The 24,902-nt window shown below is 39.1% G+C and overlaps 1 long non-coding RNA gene across 1 annotated transcript in view; it reads right to left on the reverse strand.

Annotated features, from left to right (window-relative positions):
* The window catches only part of LOC126649097 (uncharacterized), a 137,508-nt gene extending 114,652 nt beyond the window's left edge, over positions 1-22,856 (reverse strand). The window contains exon 1 of the long non-coding RNA XR_007630968.1: positions 22,822-22,856. This is a non-coding gene — a long non-coding RNA (uncharacterized LOC126649097). The remainder of the gene's footprint in view (positions 1-22,821) is intronic.
* Between the last annotated feature and the right edge of the window lie 2,046 nt (positions 22,857-24,902).

The following is a 24,902-nucleotide window of genomic DNA, read 5'->3' on the forward strand; positions in this document are numbered from 1 at the left end:
AGCTACACTAATTTTTGCAAAGGGGACTGGTTGTTATTATTAATGCTGTCAGATCCATCCATCTCAGGAGTTTAGAATGGCTGCATAGTATTTCTGTGACAAAATGTGATCATGTTTTTTGGACATTATAAAATCTGCACAGTGCTTCAAAGATATTGTGATGTCTGGGGGAGAATTTATTGCTCTTATAAAAATTGATGTTTTAAAAAGCAATAGTTTTTTAAAAAGAGGCCAGGTATTCACGAAAGTAATCCAGAATAAGAATTCTTGGAGACCTTGCAAGTAAAAATTTGAGGGTTTGTCCATGTGATGAAATTAACTGGCAGAACTATGGCAGTATAATTATAATGCTGCAGCAGTTACTGCTTGTGTAACTCTCTGTGTTCCTACATAGACACTATACTGGAATAATAGTCCTTTTTTTTCTTTTTTTCTTTTTTTTTTTTTTTTTTTTTTTTTGTTATAGACCTTACACTGCTTTCTAACTAACATAAACTCTTTCTGCTTCATAATCACTCGGCCCCCTACTACTGAAATCAGCCTTCCATTTTCTCTTTTGTGCAAATGCCCCTTCACCAAATTACACTTTTGCAGCATAACCTATGACTACAGAAAATGTCTGCAACTACTAATTATAGGCAAAAAAAGAAAAAACCAAAACCAGCAAAGAACCTGACATGGTAAGGGAGTGTGTGCAAAAGAGTGACAGAAGGCCAGAGCCAAGGCTACCATGTTTTATGTGCGGTAGTAAGGGGAATGGTTAAGGTGATCTCTGAGCAGAAAGCGAATGTGCTGTACTCCATCAGATGATATGAAATTCCTTTCCTTACTTTTCTGGGATTTGCCAGTTTATTGTGTGTAGCACTCACAGATGAGTCTTAAAAAAGTGTGTTGCAGTGATTTAAAAGAGAAGCAACACATGATTTAGGGGAAAAGCTGAGGTAGTTCAAGACAGCACTTTCAGTGAGTGAATTTCAATTGGCTTTCAACTTAGTATCACAGGAAACTTTGGGAGAAAATGGATTGAAGTATTTACAGAGTATATAAATCACTATAAAAATGAGAACACTTCCTCAGTTATCTACTTGATGAATAGTAAGGGGGAACAATATTAAGCTGGAAGTTTAAAAATTTAATATGGGATAATGCAGAAGCAGGTATGGTTCAACTGAGGATCTGATATTGTAATAACCAAACAAAAATGGAACTTGAGTGGTTTATACATGTTATCAGAACTCTTCAGGTGAATGGAGGTCTTAGTAAGAGGATATACTTTTTTATAACTGCAAACTGTACAGTCTTCTGATAAATGTTTAATATTAAACTTATCTAAAATTCTAATAAAATAAAACATACAAGGACAATGTCTACATGAAGCAGTTCAAGTTGGTTTTGCCGTGGCTCTAAGAAACAGTTTATATTGTGTTTGCTATCACAGAACCCTGTTTAATAAAAAAAGGGGAGAGGGAGTCACATAAATCAAAAAAATGCGAGTAGGTGTTACATAAATAAAAGATTCTTACTCACCAGATGAAACTGGCCACAACACACTGTGCAGACTGGTCCGTCAGTGCACACCAGACCATGGGCTCCATCTTACAGACATTGCTTTAACAGAAAGGTAATCTCAGTTTGCAGTCCCAAATTTTGTATGCTTGCCAGGAATTGGATAGTAATGAAAACTATCCAAACACCATAGCTACAGAAGATGTCCTCAAATATTCATGCTTTAAATGACTTTCCTTTTTATATGTTTTTAGGCCTCTACATTTTTCTTCAAAAAATGCTCTAACAATTAAGTTTATTGGTAAGAACATAATTAAATAATAAAATATAATTAAATATGTATTGAACAACATTCACTAAAAGAGTTCTTAGTAAGCAGAAGTTCACCTTTTCCTAAATCTTTCCCTCTTCCTATCAGCAGACAGAAACATAACATGTGAGCCATGTATCTTAACACAAGAATTTGAATTCTGAATTAGAAAAGGCCCTGAGCCAAATTCCAAAGAATTAAAGGTAACTTCTAGACTTTCTGTCTTATCATCTCCCTCTTCTAGTCTGGAGAAAACAAGTGGGACTGAAGCTGGTAGTGAAGTGACTTACCAGACTGGTAGAAAAACAAGGATTAGGAGTCCCAGATTCCCACTCAAGCACCATCTGCAGTGAGTTACATTCCTTGATCACTCCTATAGACTTTGTTCAACTTAGAGAAGACCTGTAACTGAATTCTCTTAGTTAACTGATGTCAGATATTTCCCAACTAGGAATGTATGACCAATATGATAATATAGATTACTATGAATGATAAAAAACATGAGAAAATTGAAACTGCGACAAAGCAGCTAGCTAAGGACATCATTAAGAATTCACATACTTGTGCTGATTTTGCATGTTGCTGTTACAGATCCCACTAAGTCACTGTTCCACTGTCCTACCACAGCTAAAGGAGTTTATTTGTCTAAATATGTTTGCAGGAAGGTGCCTCTTTCGCACAGATGCTGGCAGCATCAGTGCTCAAGCCAGCCTGGGCAACAAATGGAGATAGAATAAAATCAGGTTTAATGTAGTTATCCCAGGGTTTAGTAAATGGTCTTTTCCTCTCCACCTCTTTCTCTCTCTGACAAGCTGTTCACACTCAATTTGTACAGAGCACCATTTAGTCTTAATGTGCACTCTATCTTCCCAGATTAATTTAGTCAAATAGCCACCTCACCACCTACATCCAAGCAATTGTTTTACAACAAGAGATTCCCTATGGCCAGGCAGCAGAGAGGTCCTTAGTGTATGGTGCTGAAACTGCTTCAAAAAGAATGAATTAGCAGATAGATTGTTGGGAAGGTGACCCAAATCCACAAGCAGTAAAATGCATGGGAACATGAGAAGCTGCTGGGTTGTACTAGTTGTCCATCTAGCACAGTATTTTGTCTCAGTGGCAAAAGAAGATGTCATTCACAGACAGCATGTGAGCCTAGTCATTATTTGCAGTCCATTTCTTTTATATTCCCTCGGCACACAAATAGAAACACCAGGGATTTCAGAGGGTACCTCCTTTATGGACTTGTTGTCCATAGATTTTTCTGGCTCTTGTTTTGAAGACCATCTTAGGGTCTGCCTCTGCAACCTCTTGTCGTAGCAAGTTCTGGAAATTCACTATCCAGTCGGTAAAAGGCTTGACTGCTTCTTTGCTTTAATTCAGACTCCTACTATTTTCTCTGAGTAGCCTCTACTTCTCATGATGTAGAATTTTGTGAACAACAGTTCAGCATTACCTTTATGTCAGAGCTTCACTTCTCTGCCACCTTCCCCCTCTCTTCTCCAAACCAAAGAGAGGTATGACTTCAATTTATTGATTCGTGAACAACTCTTGATTAGTCATGCTATCAAAACCACCTGTGTTGTATTTTATTTAAGTAGAGCATTTTGAGCTTCTTGTAATACAATGTTGTCAGCATCTTTGAGGAGCCTTAATTAAGAAAAACCCACACATCAAGTTTAATGTTCATATTTCTCTCCATTTGGAAGCACAAGGAGAACAGAATGCTTGAGCATTTCTAACTATTATTAAAGATGCCCATAGAAATAATATTGCTTACGCTGGGGGATTTGAGACTAGGTAAGTAATCATGAAATTAAGGACTGTACTATAATGTCTACAGAAGGTAAGAAAAAATTTAAATTGTAAGGTCATGGAGCACCTCTCAGCATCAGTACTTCAGGATTAGGAAAGACAGTGGGGATTAAGATGCAACTGAGAATTAAAGGCCTGATTTCTCTTGATTCTTAGTGAGATCTGGGAGCCTAGATGTCTCCTTCTCCAGGGAAAAATCCTTCACCGTATAATTTCCAGAATTTAAACATCAATTTAAGTAGAATTTAAGCATCATTATAATATTGCTGCCATGTAACTTGGTGTGACTTTTTTTTTCAAAAACATAAATTTCAAAATACAGAAAAATTTGAATAGGCTTCATGAACATTCACCTTCCTATACATCATTATACCATCTGCTGACAGTATCTCATTTTCTGCAGCCTTAAAAACCTACTTTCATAATCCTCATACCTACCAAAGCAAGGTATCTCACTGCATTTTCTCTCTTTTTTCCCTATTGTTGTGTATTTTCATAGAAATACTTGCCCTATAGTTACTATGGACACAAACGCCTCTGAGTGTCATGTCCTATGTAGTCTGGGGACCAAGATCAGGTCACTGATTATTTCAATATCATGTCTCCATACTGCAGCTGAGTAAATTAGGCACATCTGCACAGAGTGTTTATTTCAGGCCTTTGCTTGCTCATATCAGAACAATTGTTTAAAAATGTCTATTTTCGGTGTGAAATGTTTTAGGTCTTATGACTGAGTAGTAGAAAGCAGAGATAACCTTCCCGTTCCAACTCCAGCTCCGGGGACCCGCCAGGCCTCTCTTGCCCAGCTTTTCCTGACCCCTGAAGCCCTGACAAACACAACCAGCTGAGCTTGGCTGGCCCTTTGTCCTGCGTGTCAAAGGAATAATGACACCCTAATTGCTTACTCTGGCTTTGGCTCCTCCTGTGTCTTGCTCCCCTTCCCATGCTCTGCTTTGTATTGTAATTCCCTGGCTTTCTGACTGCTGCCTCTGACCTCCTTTTTGTTTTGCTCTTCAACTTGGTACAACTGTATCCAGTGTCCTGTCCTTTGGCTTGGCTTCTGATCCTAGGTCTTGCCTAGATGCTTGCCTTGTATATCTTTACTCTCCTAATGCCTGACTTTGACTTGCCTTGCTTTCTCTATTGATTGGGCTCTACACCCAACTCCAGCTAGATACTAAGGTATTGATTACTTGTTAAAGTCTGCAAAGAAGATAAATTTTGGTTTTACTTTCATTCTTTCTTTCTGCTAAATTAGGAATATAACTCTCTGCCTTCAAACCGAGATAGGAACGATCTGTTCTTTGTGTCTGAGAGGGATATTTCTTTTTTTGCAGGATGAAGTTGCATGTCTCAGATTCATCTCTCAAATATGGAGTGAAAAACATGTCCCCAGCCATTAACCTGAGACCCTTGACTCTGCCAGAAACTCTCTGGCCAACGGAGTTCAGCAGCAAGCACCTTGACAACAGAGAAGTATTAGTTCAAGTGAAGACCTGTATTAATATGTTACCTCACAGGTACTTAGCCAGGAATGGCTGCACCAATGACTTTTTACCCTGACAGAGAGCTGACTTAAACAATACTCTCAAACTGTGGAACTATTTTCTGATCACATGTTCACAAATGCCTGTTCCAAACCCTTGAGAAAACTGTTAGCATGTGAAGCAGGAGCTAAGGTAGTACATCCAAAAATGTTTCTTGTTTTGAGGCAATAAGAAGAAACAAACTCACTGGATCATATTCTACTTTTCTCTGAGCCCCTAGCACACCAGCGATTTCATAAAGCAGCAGTCAAGAGAAATTGTTACAATTACCATTTATGAACATACAGTTTATTCTTGTGTATAGCCTATATTCAATTCAGGAATATATTTAAGAAAGAGCTTGAGTGCTTTCCTGACAAAGGATATTTTCAACCAGGGCCTCTGTTCACATCAGTTCTTTCGCTAGGGCAAGAATGAAAGCTGAGATCATCTGAAAAGTTCACTTTAATTCTTAATTTTCATATTGCAGTTTTCTGATGAGCCCAATCCCCATTAAGCTATGCATTTTCTATACATGGCTTAACAGTGACCTGTTTTTTAAACAGCAAAATTCTATCCTCTTGTTTTTTTCTTCTTTGAAGAAGGAAAATATATTTTTCGCCTTTTCTTTTGTAAAAAAGATTTTAAAATCTGGTCTTGTAAAAGGTCAGTTCTACAATTCTGTGATTCTATGTGCCTCTGCAAGCAGGGGAGCGTTTACACAGGGCTGAATGCTGGTCAGCGTCCCCACACACCCAAGTGACAGTCAGACCTTGTCATGCTGTTTGAGTATGCAGATAAATTTTTATCACTTCAGACACCCCACAGAATTTGGAGGAAGAGTAAAAGGGTTATCCACTAATAATCTCTAAAAATATAGAGTTCTCAGCTCATGATGGGCCATCAAATGTGAAAAGATAAGCAGAATAAAACAACATAGATTTTAATTTGAGTTGTTGTATATGGACCTCTTCTACTTTCACTGAATTCAGAAGAAACATTTCAAAAATATGACCACCTAACTGGAAAACAAACTTTGTACTGTGGCTCCATATGCATACAGATGGTTACATTTTGGTAAAGGCAGAAGAGAAACCAAACTCCAGCACTTAGATCCACTGTCTTTTAAAACTTGGAGGTTTCATGCTTAGAAAAAATAGCCAATTACTGAATAAAAAGAACTTTAAAGAGGGAATTACTTGATTTTGTTTCTCTTTGCTGAGCTAATGAATATTTTACTGAATATGGGAAAGTATTAATCTTCTACTTTTTTATTTAATGAAAAGCAGTCTTGAAAACTCACCAAAGATGACTGGAGAATTACAGTGTCCTCTATCCATCCAACTCTATTTTCCACTATATTCCCATTTTCTTCCACCTGTCTTTCCAGAAAAGAAGGGACTGGTGCTAAGCTCCCTCTGTTCTCCAGTCCTCAATTAAAATGCATGATGTGAACATCTAAAAGTCAAAATGCAGAAGTCTGCTCTCAGTTCTTACTCAAGCACAACTTTTGTTAACTTTTGATAAGTCTGACTCATTTTTGTACCATTTAATGTATTTTCTTCTAAAATATTTTAAATAGTTTCCTTCATGTAGGATATACAGGATATTGGTATTTACCTATTTACACTGGTGATGCTGAAGTGTAGTGCTATTCGAGGTGACATGAAAAAAGCCATCACATTGATGGTTTTGTCATGCATGAATAATGTATCCAATCCAACTTCATTCTGACAATATCGTTATACTAAACCATGATATATAATTTTTATATATTCTAAGTATTTTTTAGCCACATGTGGTATACAGTCTAGCAAAAACCCCATCCCTAAATGTCATAATGACATTACTGAGGCTAGTTCCAATGAAAATAGTACTTACAAAGTATAGCACAGTAGTCACTATATATTCATTCCCTCTCCTATCACTTAATTACATCACCCTTTAAGACAGACATATAAGGTAATTAGAGATTTGAACAGTTCACAGCCAGATCACTTAAAGTAACATTGTTAATGGGCTTTAGAAGTTCTCCCTTTAATATTGCTAGTGTTATAACTTCTAATTACCTTAATAATTAGGGCTGAGTCATTCATGATTGAGGTAATAGTTGCTAACACTAATGGGTATGAGAGGTCTCTCTCACAAGGCATGTTTTGATGTTCTGGTCCAGTTGCTTAGGGCAGGCAAGAGCTATTTGTCCTTAGAAACATAGTAGTTGCTATGTGGTGGCCCGGGCAGAGGCATCCTTACTAACCACTTAAATACTGCCACCACCACTGCTGCTTTCATCGAGGAGTGACCGTACAAAATGCACTCACCATGCCTTACCCTTGAAATGCAAATGTGGCACCTATGGACGAAATCTGTTGAACTCTAATTGCTATTGTTGTTATTGCTACAAATGACAGCATAAACTTGAATGGGAAACCTGACTGAAAGAAAGAAAGAAAGAAATGACAAAGAAATCCATAGGTAACCCTTCCCCATTCCCAACCCTACAAATTAGCAATAGTTAAGGTTTTCAAAGTCTCAGATGACACATTTGCTTAGATGTGTTTCACTGTGTATAAGTAATTCTAGGTTAAAGACTAAAGGGAAAGCAACTGGAATTTGCAGCTATTTTGTCTAGATATTAGACCAGTATCACCTTTTCACGTCCATTTTTTCTAAAGACTTCTGGCACATATACTGAAACCAAGCCTTTTAAGAAGAATAAGAGTCAAAGGTTCCTCTGTATTTGGCTAAAACCAGAAATTCAGAGATAAAAGCCTGTTTGTTGGCCATGCTGCGCTTCAAGGCTTAAAAGTGCATTCATGGGAGAGTGGAGAACTCAGGATTTAATCTACTGTCTTCCGTACCTCAAATTCACCAAGATTTGTGTAATTAGAGACGAAAAAAAGATTTGGAGAACCATGAAACACAGGTAGATACAAAAAAAGGGCAACTTCATCGGACAGATGTTCACCAAACTGGTTTTAAGCATCTAGTTAGTCCCTGAGAACTACGAACAGAATGACCTCTCTTATTTACTTTGGTTTTTGGAACTTTATTACATGTATAATATGACAGTGATGGAAAATATTAAGTCCCCAGGGATCAGGGGAGCATTTATTCCTCAGATTCATTTGTTTTCCAGACATAGATTCAACTGATTTCCTGATTCTAGTTAAATTATACTGAACAGGTAAAAAGGCAACTCTGTGATACAGAGAAGAATGCCCTAGGGATGAAAAAAAAAAGACTGATTTATCCCAGTCCCACTAAAAAACCCCAGGAACTTAACATTTATTAGATTGGACATGAAGGACATACTCATATAGATAAGATACAGATGGTAAATTAGCCCTTTAAAGTACAACAGTGAAATCAATACACTACACAGACACCACAAAGACACTCCCATTCCTTTTCATCTAAATTAAAATCTAGGTAAAAACCAGAAAAAAACCCCACAAAACAAAACAAAGACCAAATCCCTAACTCATGTAGCTACTTGAGCAACAGGTGTGAGAATTTCCCTCCCTCATCAGGTAAATATATATAGTATTCATGGTTGAATCAGATTTAATTTCTATAGGCTTCCATTATTAGTTTGACAAGTATCCTTGTTTTTTTGTGCCCCTTTTCAGTGAAAACAAAATAATTATAAGAGTACTAGCTTTGTCTGCTTTGACCTGAAAAAGTATTAGATATACTCTTTCACATACAAGTACAATCTCATCAAGGCAAGAATTTCCATTGGGAGTGATCATATTTCCTGTTGACTACAAGATACAATTCCAGGATTCAAAAAACCCTATATTAAAGTAATCCTGAAGATTTTTAGATCAGCAAGTCACAAAATCCATGAATGAATATTCATGTCTTTGTATGCATTGTATTGCATATATATGTATGCATATACACACAACTCATACATATTATGGTGACACTAGTGCCAAACACTTTGCTCATAAGTTCCTAAAAGTTTTCAGAAAATCTTCACTAGCCATTTGGCTACAAATCTATTTCATTAAATTTCAGAGCAGTCATGACAGAAATTCTACAGCTATACCCTTAACTAAAGGACAAAATCTGTGAGATCCTAGCTCACATGACACCATGCCAAGATCATTTAAGGATTCCAAACCTACTTGTAATGCAACACAAACAACAAGTAGTTCAAACTACTCTACGGACACATCCTGTCATAGAGGAACTTGCTATCAGATTTCCAGGTGCACTAACACCACCAGCTATTTATGGGCCATTTGCTGTGAATTACTGTTATATTAAATGCCTAAGCAATTTCTTACATGCATAATCCTATGTCATAACTATATGCATATGAATAAGGGTGTGCATGTAACAGTACTTCACACTGACTTATGTTTGCACTTTAGAAGAACATTTAGTGCAAGTATTTTTGCTAGACTCAGACAAATTAAAGAAAGTAACCTGGTGACTCCAACTTGGCAAAACACAGGTGCACATGATATGGAAGAAAAAAACCCTTCAGCTCTTGTACTAGGAAAACTTTTATCTTCACTGTGCATTAAGCCCAGCCATTCTATTCAGTAGAAGAGGGCATAATGGAGCTACCATTCCTCAATCTTGTAGGTGTATCATCCTCTTCTCCCACCCACCCCAAAAGATGCCTTTGTCTAGTATATCCTATGGGTACACTTTCAGCTTTTTCTTTTCTGTCTCACTCTGTGGAGACTCGACCCAAAAAAAAACCAGTGTCTCATTTGTGCACACACAGGCTTTTCTAGCTGTTGGAATGTGTGCTCCACATTGTACCATACAGTTCTGGTGCCCTCAGGTCATTCTGATAGAGGCCTGGCCTGATCATGAAGTGATATCCAGCCATCTGCATGTCTGTCCTTCCTTCCAGTGAAAACCAGAATGTGATAGAGATGTGCTATTGACACGAGCTAAGACAAATCTCTGTAAATAACTGTTCAAAAAAAACCCCCCAGTAACAGTAACATTAGTTCCAGTGTTACACCTTGCCATCAGAGATCAACAGAATTTCAAGTGACTTCATATGAAATGTGACACCTTCTCACCTACCCCTAGGAGTAAGCTATAGCTAGAAGGTGCATCCAGATGCAAAACCAGAGAAACAGCTCCAGGTCTCAAATACAGGCTGGGTGAAACTGCTTTTCCTGCCTACCCATCCCTCAATCAACAAGCTTCCTCTGCATCCAATTCTTAACCCTGACATACTAATTTCATCTGGCATCCAAGGTACAGAAATTAAGGAAATAAATGTAAGATAAATTCCCCTATACTTTAAAAGGATATAAAATTCATGGTTTTTAGCAGAGGTAGTCAAAAGTTCACTGACTTAGAGCCCCTTTCAACCACTATTATATTACATACATAACCCACTTAAAACCTTTTACATCAGTGGAGGATAAATGCTTAAAAAACTCCATTCAGTGTTTTCCTGTAAGAAGTAGCGTTAGTTAAGAGGTTCTCACAAGCATAAATGAGGATATCTGAAATTGCCAATTCTTTTGATCATAGTGGAGCAAAGAAAAGTATATTCAAACACATCTTTCTAAAAAAAGCCCAGAAACATTCCTGTCAATGTTACACTCTTTCACTAGAGAGTAAAAGGAGAAAAAACTAACCTCATTCTAAGCTCTATCATGATGTTTTCCCAACTTCTAAAAAGGTACAAGCAATATGTCATTCTGATATTAATATAACCACACTACCAGTTTTAATAGTGTTTAAGGTGAAACTACTTCATTTCATTGTCCTCATGCATGAAAAAATCACCACTGGAGTTACTAGAAGGCTGAACATCTGCATGTTTATGAAGAAAGGAGTGATGATTAAGATAAAACCATCCCCTTACTGATCTCAGGCCGCTTTTTCAGATTAAAGAATAAAATTAAATAATATTGTAACATTAAAAAACTCAGAGCTTGCTGAGGATGAGTGAGTTCATGACAGGCACAAATACATCCATACAACACATTCCTACTGACAAATCACTATACTATGGCACATGCATAGAGATTAACATAAACATACTGCTATTTGCTATGCGATTTCTATTTTTCTACTTATATTGTTCTTTTTGAACATAAATATATTACTCCATCAATAATTTCACATACTTGAAGAGTATTGGAGACATGAATACTGTATACACATGCTTGTGTGCTACATGAAAATGCTGTAGGAGTCAACTGCAATTCTACAGGTCCGTTTCTTTGCACACAGTTTCAGCAGCTCATTGCTAACTAAAGCCCCATTTCTGCCCCTCTCTATCATATGATTTAGCAAGTGCACTTTTGAAAAAATGAGTAATTGCATTTGAGTCAACCTGCATGCACTGAAGTTAAGCACCGCTTAAGTGTTGCAGGATTAGGGTTTAAGCTTCCAATTATCCCTATTGCAGCTGTGTGAGATATACCCCAATGAATGCATTTGTCATCAGTTTTAATTTGCGTTTTCTCTTTCAGGGGACTGAAAATGGCAAACATGAGTAGAGGCTGAGTGGTGTTGTTTCTGTTAGGCCTACACACCTAAATAAAACATAATATTTACTCTCATTATTATCAGCAATAACTGAGTTAGAGATTCACTGTAAGACCCAGTGATCATACTACACATGCTACCTTGCTTTAGGAAACAGCCTATATTTTTAAATCCAATATTGTGTAACTTTGTAAAACTCATACATACATATAAATATAAATAAAATATTTATGTGTGTGTAGCAGTTTCAATATTTCACTGGAATGAAACCAGCAATTGCTAGGGATGTTTTTTGGCTGGTTATGTTACTCAGAAGGTCACAGTACACAATCTCAAGAGTCTCTGCTTACCTTAGAAAATACTGTTAAGAATTTAAAATGCATGGGAATTGTTATGTGGGCATTTTATTAGTTGTTAATTACACAGCACTATTTTTGACCCAGTATTTGACTCATATCCTAAAGCTGTCAGTATGTCATATATCCTCTTTGAAGTAAAAGAAAGTCTCTATTTTTTTCTTCACCTTTCTTTCAAATAGGTCCTAAAAAATAATGTCCTTAAAAAAATGTCAAGACTACACTTTGTCTATCACTAGTTCCTGCTATGGCCTTATGTACAAGTCATATTTGAAGCAAGAGAAAACCAGGTACTGTAATTTTTGTCACAAGATATTAAGATTAATTAAATCAGGGTCTTGTCCATATCAACTTGAAAAATGCACAAATTCTTGTTGCTACTAGTTGAAATTTAGATGTGTGTAAGAAGCTGAATGTATTGCCTGATGGCAGTGAAACCAGCAGTATGTCCTAAGAGACACCGTACAACTATTAGAAATCACTAATATTAGCATTCCTGCCAGAAAAATAAAAAAGCAACTCCTGAGGTTTTAGGGATCTGATGTTTTTCTTTGCTTAAGGCTGCATTTGACATACCTATTGACATAAATCCTGGAGTCACAGTCCCCTACCAACTACATAAGGTCATACAGTTGAATGGACACCTGAATGCAGAGATATTCAATGTTTGATGCACGCCTGGTTGTCCTCCGGGGTGGAGTATGGACATGGTCAGCATGATGATGAAATCCAAGAACCTGAGAACACTTCAGAATCTGATAATAAAGACATGGCCTAATTTGCTGTAAATTTTAATGGCCTTTCCTTGTCCCACCTTCCTCTAAGCAGGATTCAGATTTGGTCTCAATAGGAAGTCATAGGAAAACTCCTCAAACTTTTTGGGTATCTCCTTCGCAATGACCAGGGATAGTTACTGAAGCAAATGTCAGTGAGAACTCTATTTTAGTTCCTTGTGTTACAGATTGTAGAATCATAGAGTCAAAGAATGCTTTGGGTTGGAAGGGACCTTAAATATCATCTCGTTCCAATCCCCCCTGACTTGGGCAGGGACACCTTTCACTATATGAGGTTGTTCCAAGCCCTATCCATTCTGGCCTTGAACATTTCCAGGGATGGGGTATCTACACTTTCTCTGGGTAACCTGTTCCAGTGCCTCACCACCCTCACAGTAAAGAATTTCTTCCTAATATCTAATTAAACCTACCCTCTTTCAGTTTTATTCCATTCCCTCTTGCCCTACCACTACATGCTCTTGTAAAAAGTCCTCTCTATCTTTCTTGCAGGGTCCCTTCAGATACTGGAAGGCTACAATTAGGTCACCCCTAAGCCTTCTCTTTTCCGGGTTGAACAATCACAATTCTCCCAGCTTTTCTTCATAGAAGAGGTGCTCCATCCCTCAAATCACCTTGGTGTCCCTCCTCAGGACTTGCTTCAACATCTTTTGATGTGCCAAAAGGCCCCAAGGGATGCTAAGTCCAACATTTTACCTCCCTAGATAAGCAGCAGATACTCCAGTGATAAGGTTCCCTGCGCTGTTGGCTTACCTAAAGATGATCAAGTTATGATGATACAGTAGAATGTAACATGGTTGAGAATCAAGCTATGAAATTCGATTTCCTATTTCTTTCGTCTTGTTTTCCATGGCCAAGGCATAATGTTTTCTGATCTTTATCCTTTTTCTATCGCCCCAGCTCCCAGTCATACCATTTTCTATTGCCCAACCATTTTCCAAACCATTGGTTTTGTCTTGTTGCTTTCCCTGGGTCCCTTCCAATCTCTGTTAATTTTCTTCTTCTCAATGACTTTATTCCAACAAAACTCTACATTTGTACTATATCTGTTCCTCTGTTCTGTACTGTCCTACATACCTACATCCCTAAGCACCACACTGATCACTATTCTTACCATTTAACTTTCCGTAGCTTCCAACATTTTATCTGTAATCTGATTTTCATCAATCAAGATTTTAAAAAAAAAAATCACAATATTGGTAAACAATACGAGGCTACAGAAAATTTTCAAATTTTACCTTGTTATTTTGAAAAATGCCAGTGTGTGTCGTTTTTTCATTATAAAAGTGCTCCAGTCACAGGTGTGACAAAATCTTCATATTTGTCACTGCAAGTTTTAAAATGTTTGTAATAAAAATAGAATTTTAATTGAAAACTTCTGAAAATTGTAAATTCTGGGAAATTTTAACCAATAGTAATACTAACACTTGTGCGTTATGTTAAAAACAATTAATTTAGTCTCAGAACAGGCTGATGAAACAGATAGTGTTCCAGTGGTGGGAATTTGAGACACTTGACACTTTTCAAAATGAGATCTGCAGGTTCACAGATTCTTGCATTGGGTCATTGGACAGAGACCACCCATTTTCAGAAGATGGATGCTACTATAAATCACACAGTATATACTAGCCACTAAATTTTTTTTCTGGAATACGATTTTGTTTCTATGCATAGGTAAATTTATACCAACAAAACCATCTTTATTTTAATAAAGTATATTTTGTTTGGGGAATTGGTTTATGAACACTGGCCAACATAAGCAGCAGCTACACTCAGATAGCTTTGCAACAGAACTCACCAGAACATCCGTCCCAGAAGAGCCATTCAAGTGTTGGTGAGATTTCTAAACAAACCAGCGGTCATATTTCAGAACTCTCATCCAGGTTAAATGCAAAATAAATATCAGAGATTGAAATAAAATCCAACTTTTCTGGTTTTTAGTGGCATTTCTTAATCAACGTGTACTGCTACTGCAGCTCTCTGTGCTAAGAAATAAACTCACCACATACCCTGTTATATTCAGTCTCAGCAACAGGATCCAGAACTCAGTTGCTGGAAAGTGAGAAATACATCTTAAACCTCCTGTTTGTTTTCCATACAGCACACACGAAAGCAGAGGGGAAGAGAAGTGTTTATTGTCAGCCCCCATAATGTTCTGCAAGTATAAAAAATCATGGCAGACAACAGGAAAAAAATGAATATATTTAAATACTGAAGTGTAGAGAAGGAACAGAGAAAATGTGTATATTATAACTGATGACCTCCACCAGCATAGATTTTATGGTTGCTGCTGCTGCAATGGGCATGAGAAAAGTCTATCTGTAGGAGGTCAAATATACTAAGCTTTAAACTGCAGAGGGCTTGTAGGAATATTAAGGGCACAGTCCATCCCCATCCCAACAAAAACATTGCAGAGAAGCTAACAATTAGAAAAGGATCTTGAAAGGGGAAACAAAAGATAAAAGTTGTCATGCGTTCTCTAATTTAAGTGTCAGCTGGTACATAATGGAAACCAACGCCAAGTTAGTGTTAACAGTAATTCTACAAAATTTCATCCTTTTTAAAGTGAGTTTTCATGTTTTCTCTCCCCACTGTAAAGTGCATGAATGTCAAAAGTGCCTGAAGGCAAAGGCATTTTATATTACGGATCTGACCAAATAACTCCTTCACCACTAGAAATGAATCTAATAGATAACTTTGTAAAACCTCTGTGGCACAGGATATCAATTCAGTGCCATGATATGGTAGAGAAGGCCAAGTCTGCCTTTCTTATAAGACAGGTGAGGCCTTTCTTCTGAAATCGGTTTTATATAAATTTGCAAGTAATGGACTGCAGGGTTAGGAAATTACACTCTAAATCTGTATGGCATCCTGACTATATTGCAAGATGGCGATGAAGGGATTCAGTTCTGCTGCACTGCAACTTCTCACAGTACCCTTTCATAAAGCCACTAGTAATTTTAAATGTGGAAAAGGTGCAGCCTTTTTGGAAGGAGGGGTGGGAGAAACAGGTCCCCACAAAAAACTTCTATCAACATCAGCAGAGTTAGTCCTACCTGGCTTTCCTAGGACATGGCTAGAAGGATGGAAAAGTATTATGGACAGAGTAAGGCTCTAACTTGGTTGGAGGAGCAACAAAAAGGGAACTTCATCTTTTCTCTAATTAGCTTCTGGAAATGTGGACAAGCAACAAAATGATGAGTCCTAATACATGAGCACAGTGCTTGTGCAGTCATTTGGCCAAAAGGTTTCAGCAGTGAGTAATCTCTTTTTTTCTGTCTTCTAGAAGACACCTACATTATCTCAATACAACTAGTAGTTCAGTAATGAGCCTGTATTATTTCTCATTTAACAATGTGCACTTAGATGGTCACAAATAAGAAGGGCTATTGCATTTGGTAAAAAAAAAAAAAGATATATATGTCCAAGGGGGTAGAATGCGAACTACAACGGATGTGCAGATGTGACTTATAAATGCAGAACTTTAATTACCCTAATTGTAATGCTACCACATACAACCTGTCTTCACTCATTTTTTAATGATTATATCAACTTTTTTTCTCTATTCAGTTGTTTAACCAGATCCACAGAGCACCAATTTTTTGTTACTTGGAAAGCCAGGCCATCATCAGACCATAATAGTCGGCTACATACTAAGGCCTTACACATCTACTATGGTACAAGTAAATTAGGTTAATTAGGTATTACTATCATCACTACTGTACTTTTGCAGTAAATAAAGAAGAGAATTAAAAATCTGTTATTGTTGCTATTTTTAGTTCTAGTGTGTAACGTATCTATTTGAACAATCTCTCTAATAATATTCCAGTAGCTTGTCATTTGAGTGGTATGGCTAAGGAATCTGGCTGGGAGAGCTTTGATCCTATTTGTGTTTGTTTCTACCAAATACACATAAAGCTCATACTCTTTGAGTGCTATGGCAGTATCGAAGCATGAGGGGAAAAATGGTACTTGCTAATTTAGCAATCAGCATTATTTTCTGTCTGAACAACACAATTTTGCATTTTAGGAATTCAAGAGAAACTCCTGGCTTTACCCAGACAAGAACTTGGATTTAAAGCCAAGTGTTAAATCCATCCAGGAGGAGACCACACCAGTCCAACTGCCCTGTAAAGATGGTGTGTGTCATCTGCCAGCAACAAATATTGGAAGACATCCTGCCCCTCTGCGTCCTGTGTGATTAGTAACAAGTAAGAACTGGGTCCAAGAAGCTGGTCTTTCTTTTTTCCCCAAAATGCACTGACACAAATTCATCTTCAGTCTACAGCCTGAAACAGCCCTTTGAGAACCAATCCATAATAAAGCTCATGAACATTTCTTTTGTAGATTGTCTTGTATTTTATAAAGACTAGTCTTAAAAAGAAGAAAACATGTGACACAGAGCTAGATTTTTCTTCATTGTCAGTAAGAGAGTACAAGCACTACTTCCATTTTTTGGTTATTCTATAAATAATGTCTCACTGCATTTTCTTTAGGAGTATATAAAACGGTCTAGCTTTCATATCTTAATGCACACAGTACATTCTGCTAAGAGATCAAGGCAAGTTCATGCCCCTATCTTCAAATTCTCTAATGCCTTAGGAAAATGACTGCTACAAATATTGGGGGGTTAGAAGTGCACACAGAAATTACCAGTAACATTTCCCCTTTGATTGCCATCATTCTGAATAACAAACACTGTCACGGTAGAAAGAGAGCAAGATAACATGATACCACATAAAATGACACTACCTAAAACATACCTGTAAATGAAAGCTTTGAGAAAATGCTATCTTTTTAATAGGAAATACAGCTCACTTGAATGAATATGCAATATTCTCTCAGGGTTTGAATTAAATACAGACCTTAATAATTACCCTAATTACTTCTGTTGTGATTCTACCTTTGAGTCTACATGAAACAAACATCTAACAATTAGTTACATTTTCATTTAATCAACTGGTTTTGAATAAACAGCTGTTAGTATTTCTTTTAACAAACTTGTTCTTTTAGAAAGACCAAAGACAAAATTGTTTGTTTCAATTTAGCATCCAACATGTCATTTAGTTTGGACTAACATACTTATTTGGATTTTTTGCCCAGTAACAAAGTCCTCTATCTGGCCACAAAAGAAACACAACAAAAGCTACAGCAGAAGGTGGAACACATTATTTGGTAACACATCTCAAACACAGCCTGGACAAACCACCTCTGAGGGTAAAAACATACATCACGTTTCAGCTTCCAAGCCCAATTTAGTCTTCAGTCTCTCAACTGAGCCTGTCAATTAGGGTGTCAATTAGGCCTTGATCCAGTGGAGCACCGAAGCATGTGTGTAATCTGAGCATATGAATAACCTTGTTGCTCACTGCAAATCAGGATGATAGTGACAGGGGAAAAATGAACAGGACCACCAGTTCATTCTCACATACAGCAATTACACCACACTTTAAAATATTTTCTTGATGAAGCAACATACTGGAAAATTGTGGCATTTGTCATCTCTGCTCATTTTGGAGCCAGTATAAACCAAGGTTGCTGTTCATCTTCTTTTTAGTTGGCAGAAAGAAACTAGATATTCACTCCTCTAAAACTACATGAGAAATGACTTCCTTGCAACACACACGTGATTTTAAGTGGCATCTCTCTTTATAAAGCTATACAGTAATAAAATCGTTTCTTATGCATAGTGCAAACAGAAGATTTTCAATATTTGACTTGTTAATAGACTTGGCACTACTGAGGTTGCTGCTCCTAGATACGTAACTAGAAGTGATTCACTGTTTTGTGCCTGAGCTTGCCTATACCGAACATTGAGAGCATGATCTCTCTCCTTTTCCAAAGCACTGAGGTCTCTCAATTATAGAAACATTCCCCTAGAATAACTTTTTGCTGTTGTTCTTAGGCAACATGCTTTCAATGCTAGACAAGTGCAAGTAAAAATACTATGACAGTTCCAATCCACATTTTCCTCTCCGAGTCTGATGTTAGCCTGAGAGACCCACACCATGACCAATTCTTTTATCTTAGCTGTAGAGCAAGTGATAAAACAAGGAATACAAAACTAAGTTCAGGGTTTTGCCACTCTCATTACAAAATGATTCCATGCTGGGTGATGCCCCTCAGAAAGGAAAGGGATGCAGTAAGAGCCTAACCTTGCTCCCATTGGAGTTTGCAGCAAAACTTACACAGAAAGAGAATGAAACCTAAATTTGACACGAATGTTAAAACTGATGGACGCCTTTCTATAGCCTGTCAAGTCAGTGATAGGTTGTTTGTACCTTTGATTGTTAAAGGGAAATTACCAGATCAGAATTCTGAATCCTTATAATAAATGAACTTTTAAAAATATAACACTTGCTTCTCAAACACTGTGTCATATGTTTTGTCAGGCTAGTGTAACACAAAAGGTTGTGATGTATACATTAAGATTTAAATGCACTCTCTTTGTAAGTGACATGAAACGTGCAGTCTTTCCATCGTTTTTTACACATGAAAATGAACTCATTATTTCTATCTTAAGATTGAACCTCAGAACTATCTCAACAGCAGTGTTTTTTACCTTCTGAAAACCACTGATCCTAAAATGTTTTTGCAGCTTTCTACTGAGGGAAAACTAGAGTTTAAAAAACACCCCACTGGCACTGGCAAAAACTCTTCTGTCTAATGCATTGGCATGTTTGCTTATCCACTCACGTCCAAGGCTCACCCAAACATCCTTCCTCTGTTGAACAAAACATCTTATCCTCAGTTTCTGGGTTTAAGCAGAAGAAAACACATAGTGGAAGGTGCATACAGTCTATCACAGGAGGTAGCCACTGAGCCAGAAAACAATTCTAAAATGTGTACAGGGCTACAACAGTTAAATCTCAAAGCTGCTGAGAAATTGCTTGGATGCTATGAGCAAAAAGTGTGGTTCCAGAGTATAATCCTAGTGATACACTATGTTCTTTGCAAAAGGTTGTGAGGCCTTGGCCTAATAAGCATAATCTCATTACACTGCAAATAAAAGTTTCCTATTTATCTCCAGATTTCAAATGAATCTAATAAGGCTTATGATACAGTCACCCAATACCCTAATCATATTTCTGCCTATCTAAAAGCAATCAGTAATTGTGTTATAGCAGAACGTGCTGACAATACCTCTGACACAGAAAGGAGAATGAGAGCCCAGCTGTACTAATTAAATTAAATGCTAGGCTGATGGAATACATTTGCTGAAGCTTGGAGAGTATGGGTGCAGAATTAATAAGCATTACAGCTTAGAGCAGGAGATGATATCATAATGGATGCAAGGTTTTGATGTGGAGAGCCTCATTCAGATTCAATGTACCATAATGTACGGATGTGACAGCTGCTTAGAGAGGTGCAGAACCTTGAACAAAGTGCACAGGAACTTTCTCTCCCCCTTCCTTCTTTTTTTTTTCCCCTCCCCTCTCTCCTCCCCCCATCTTTTTTGTTACTCTCCTAGGAATTGTATTTTAATATTATCCATCAGCTCAGAAAATACTCTGTTGGGGCCACAGTTTACTATTTATTGTGATCGTACTGGTTTTCACTGCCGCTTCTTTTCTTCCCACCTTTTCCTCTCTGCCGTTTTAAACTTACCAGCCATGTAAATTAGAGAAAAGCCCTTTGAAAAACAGTTTATAATGCAACATATATATATAGAGAGAGAGAGAGAGAGAGAGAGAGAGGGTTAATCGTAATTTTGCCTCTCTTCCCTCTTTCTTATTATATTTAGTGCCGAGGGCGGGGGAACTCCTGCAACGGAGACGAAAAACCAAACGCACACCACCTCTGTCGCTGCGGCCAAGCTGCTGGAGGCGCTGGGAAGGCTTGGGAATGAGCAAGAGCCACTGTAAAGGACCCAGAGCCGGTTTCCCCGTCCGAGGGCCGGCGGGGCCTCGCCACCCCGCCGCTCTCCCTGCCCGGCCGTGCCAGCGCAGCACAATCTCCTGCTCATAAATGCCTGGCGGCGACCGACGGGGCCGGGGCTGCTGCGCCAGCTCCGCCGGCCGGGGCTCATTACCATGAGAATTTTGACAGGATATTAGATTTACTAATCCTGAACTTTCCGGGCTGACCCCTCACTCGCCAGCAGACAATGCCGGTGTCTGCCGGCCAGGCCCCTCCGCCTGCCCTCAGCATGTTTTACTCCCCCCGCCCCCGGCACACGCACAACCCACACGAGGGCACCCCCAGCCCGCGGGCTCCTCTGGCCGCCGCCCCTCCCCGCCTGGCCCGGCCGTCCCTCCGGCCGCCCCTCCAGCCGCCTTCGCTCGCTGCCTCTATCCTCTCCTCCTCCGGGAGGCTGGGCTGCCCGGTTTCCATTAGGAAGCTGAGCCCTGTATGGGAGCGGGCAGCCCGGCCGCGGGCCGGAGCCCCGCTGGGGGGACTGCCCGTGCCGCTCCCGCCCCGGGCCAGCTCTTCCCGCCGGCCCCCTTCTCCCCAAAACCGGCCCCTCCTGAAAACACAGTGCCGATTAAGTTGCTGAAAACAGCAGATTTCCACTGATACTATACAGATAGAGCTGACCATTAAATTGCAATTTTACATCCCCAGGCAGCAGTGGCTGCTGACAACCTCTAAAGCTTGTAATCCCATTTAACCCCCTCCTGTCATGAGCAGGCCCACCCTTTTGGAATAATGCAGGCCAAATTAAACCTGACACGGCAACAAGAGAAATAAAACCCCCTTTAGCTTAAAAGTCATGCCACAGTGGGTAACCCTGACCTTCGGCTTCCCCTCTCCCTTCTCCAGGGAGCAACCCCCAGATGCCGGCGTTGACAGAGGCAAGAGCTGGGAATTGCAAAGCGGCTGGATGGCCCTGGGGACAAATTAAAGGGAATTTTCCTAGACAATAGAAGGAAATTTCACCTGAGGGTTTGTGTTTGGTTTTTTTTTTTTTTTCTCCCCCCATTTTTTTAAGTCTTCCTTTAGTAATAAAAAATGAGCCCTGATCACTCCCTGCCAACTGCTCCCTGCCTGGCCTGGCTGCCAAAGGCCATCCCTACTGAAGCAGCCTCAGCCAGTGTTACAGCTGCCCTGCCTCAGAGAGGAACCTCAGGTTTTCACAGCCCACAGCAGGCATTTAGTGCCGATTTCAGAAGGAAGCTGACTATTTCTAAGGTTCCTTAAAAGAAACACAACCCCCCCCCCCCCAAAAAATCCCTCCCTAGCTCAAACTCATGACTGTAGTCCATCTCCTTTGTTGAGAGAGGAGGGGAAAGGCACATCAAGGTGAGACTCGTCCTGCATTAGTTGCACACTGCTAGTCCATGAGTACGGGAGGAGCTTTCAGACCTAACCCAAGCAGTATTGTGCTCAGTACTCTGGTCTCATTTGGGGAAATAATGATGTTTGTTTGATAATATTTTGAGAATACTGGACTATACGGACAAGCCTCTGTAAACAGCATACATCCCCACCACCGCACCCCAGCGCTTGCAAATGCGGAGGATTGCTTTTCACACCTAATCTACACACAAGCAGACCATCACAAGTTTCTCCCCAGTTCTCCTCCTCTCTGTTTACTGCCTGGTAAAGAGAAAAGACAAAAGTCAGAAAGCACCTTCATGCAGAAAAAGACCACATTACCAGTTTATCTTCAATTTCTTTTTCCTCTCTTTATGACAGATGCAATGCGAATACTATTCTACAGCAAAAATACAACACATTTTTCTACCTATCCATCTGTCTACAAATACACATCTGTATGCAGCCAGACCTGTCCTTTCCATCCACCACACTTTTCTCAGCACTCCCCCACCTGCCCTTATTTCTGTACGCTGAAGATCACGCGAACAGAACACCTTCCAAAACACTGCAGCAGGAGAGGTAAATGCCCGGATAGAGTGGAAAGTTTGCTGCAGAACTTTGCAAGCTGCTTGCAGTGAGCCTCTGCAAGGGACCCTGTCTGCACCACACCACTTTGCCCGTAACTCACCGAGTCACTCTCCTAGAGGCCCCACAGCAGGAATGAACTTGCAGCGCTTCTAAATAGTGGAGCACCAAAAAAGCAGGCGCATTACCTGGACACATGGCTTCTCATTACTTCATTGCTTCAGATGCCAGATCCCTTGATGCTGCAGATCAGCTCAGAAATTTGAAGTACTCCTTCCTTTTTTCCCCCCTTTCCCTTTTTCTTTCTTTCATTCATTCTTAAAAAAAAAAAAAAAAAAAAAAAAAAGGATGCTTGACTAAAGTTATCTTAAATTTGTTAAGAATAAAACCGGCATAAATGTTTATTTCGACTTCCTAGTGCGGCAGTGTACCGAAGCCCAGCCCGCCCAAGCCTCTTTAGCAATGGAGTGGTTTATTTAATTTGTCAGTATAATAGAAGCAGCTGAGTGAGAGACAGAGAATGCAGTGTGGTATAAAAGAAACAAAGGCTAAAAGTACCACTATTTTGATTCCCTTTTTAAAATTACTTCCAAAGTGTGGTATCTATTGTGAAGAATAATGCTGAACAAAGCACAGTGTCTTGGCAATATTCACAGAGCTCATTCACAGAGCCAGTTCTGTCTGTACATTCAGAGGTAGAATACACTTATAAATGATGCATTGGAAGGACTATAGTTCCTATTGTATTCCCAGTGTAAACAAAAAGACAGACAGAAGCTGAATGGCATATGGGCAGCAGGGCCACACTTTATTCAACCATTCCAGCACCATTGTGAAGGTAAAATGGAATGGGAGTTCTCTCTTCAAATCCAGTGAACACATTTTGGGTTAGGCTAACAATTTTTATATATATATAAAACACAGATCTGGTGGTAATTTTGCACACTTCTATGGAAAAATGATCTTTAAAGCAATCTACAATAGGGATTGCTGTCAAGTTTTGGAGGCCATTCTCAAGGAGATTAAGTAGCCTCTGGAGAAGACTGGCTGACAGAGGGTCTGTGTGTTGGCTGTAAAGGTGGGTGCTTGATGCATAGAGCCAAAATGGCCTAAAACAGCAGTAACAAAAGCTGGCAAGGAGTTGGAGGTGCTCAGGATCCTATCTGGAAAAAGATGTGCTGCTGGAAGGGGCTTTCTTTGTATGGACTGGAATCTGTCCCTCTTTTTGCACAGTTGAGTCCCATTTGTTAGCCAGCAAAGACTGTCTGAGCCTGCAAAAGGAGATTGGTAACTTTGCCAGATGAGCATAAATTGCCTTTAGTAAGGTAGGCATTGTCCCTGCTGAACAGTTTATGATCAGAGAAAGCGTCTTCACTGTGTTTGAAGGGGAGGAAAAAGCACTTATGTAGAGGAAATATTAAAATTAGCTCTGTCCTTTCTGCCCTTGCTGTGTCAACCGATGCCAGGAAGTTTTATGATCACTAGCTCCTCTCCCTCCCTTGATACTTTCTGCTGTCACAGGAAGGCTCATGTGCTGAAATTCTACTCACTGGATTCAATCTTTCTGATTCCTGCAGGCATGCCTGCGTCTGTGTGATACAGTGAATCTGCTGCACATCACACTCCTTGGTTGCATTAGAAGGGACTTGTGCAAGTAGTGCTAAGGGACCAGTCTGCCTTTTCCTTTTTTTTTTTTTTTTTCCTTCTTCTGTTGACCCTGTTGCATTTGCTCCTTGCTCACCATGGGTGATCACTGACTGAGTTCCAGCAACCAGATTAGGAATATAATGTTTGATTTTATCTGACAGCTGTTTTGTGCTTGGTATAGCTGGGGCCAGGCAGGATTTCGCACCTGTTTGAAGTCACTAGAGAATGGTGTCCTTTGGGAGCTGAGGGAGGGTTGCAGTTGGAATGGGAGTTATCTGGAGATGAGTTTACCTGACCTGTTCTGGTATTAAAAAGCCTGGCAGAATTTGCTTTATTCTGATGTGACGGAGATTTTGCAAGTTTCTACCTTAGATAAGTCACTGTCTTATCAAAGTCTAACATGATCGTATAAATACAAGAAAGCATTCCAGATGAGGATTACTCAGCTTGATCCCTAAAGTTGAGTGCCTGCCTCTCTTTATGAGTATTTATAGCCTTTAATTAAAATAGAATCTGGAAACTCTGTGTCCCTGAGCACTTTCCTAAATTCTTTGATTCTATTCACAAGAAAATAGTACTTGGATTAAAGTATGTTTGATGTTTCCAAGAAAAAACCCATCTA

This window comes from Myiozetetes cayanensis, unplaced genomic scaffold (assembly GCF_022539395.1).
Source record: "Myiozetetes cayanensis isolate MyiCay16 unplaced genomic scaffold, myiCay2020 scf5-8, whole genome shotgun sequence".
NCBI classification, from domain to species: Eukaryota; Metazoa; Chordata; class Aves; order Passeriformes; family Tyrannidae; genus Myiozetetes; species Myiozetetes cayanensis.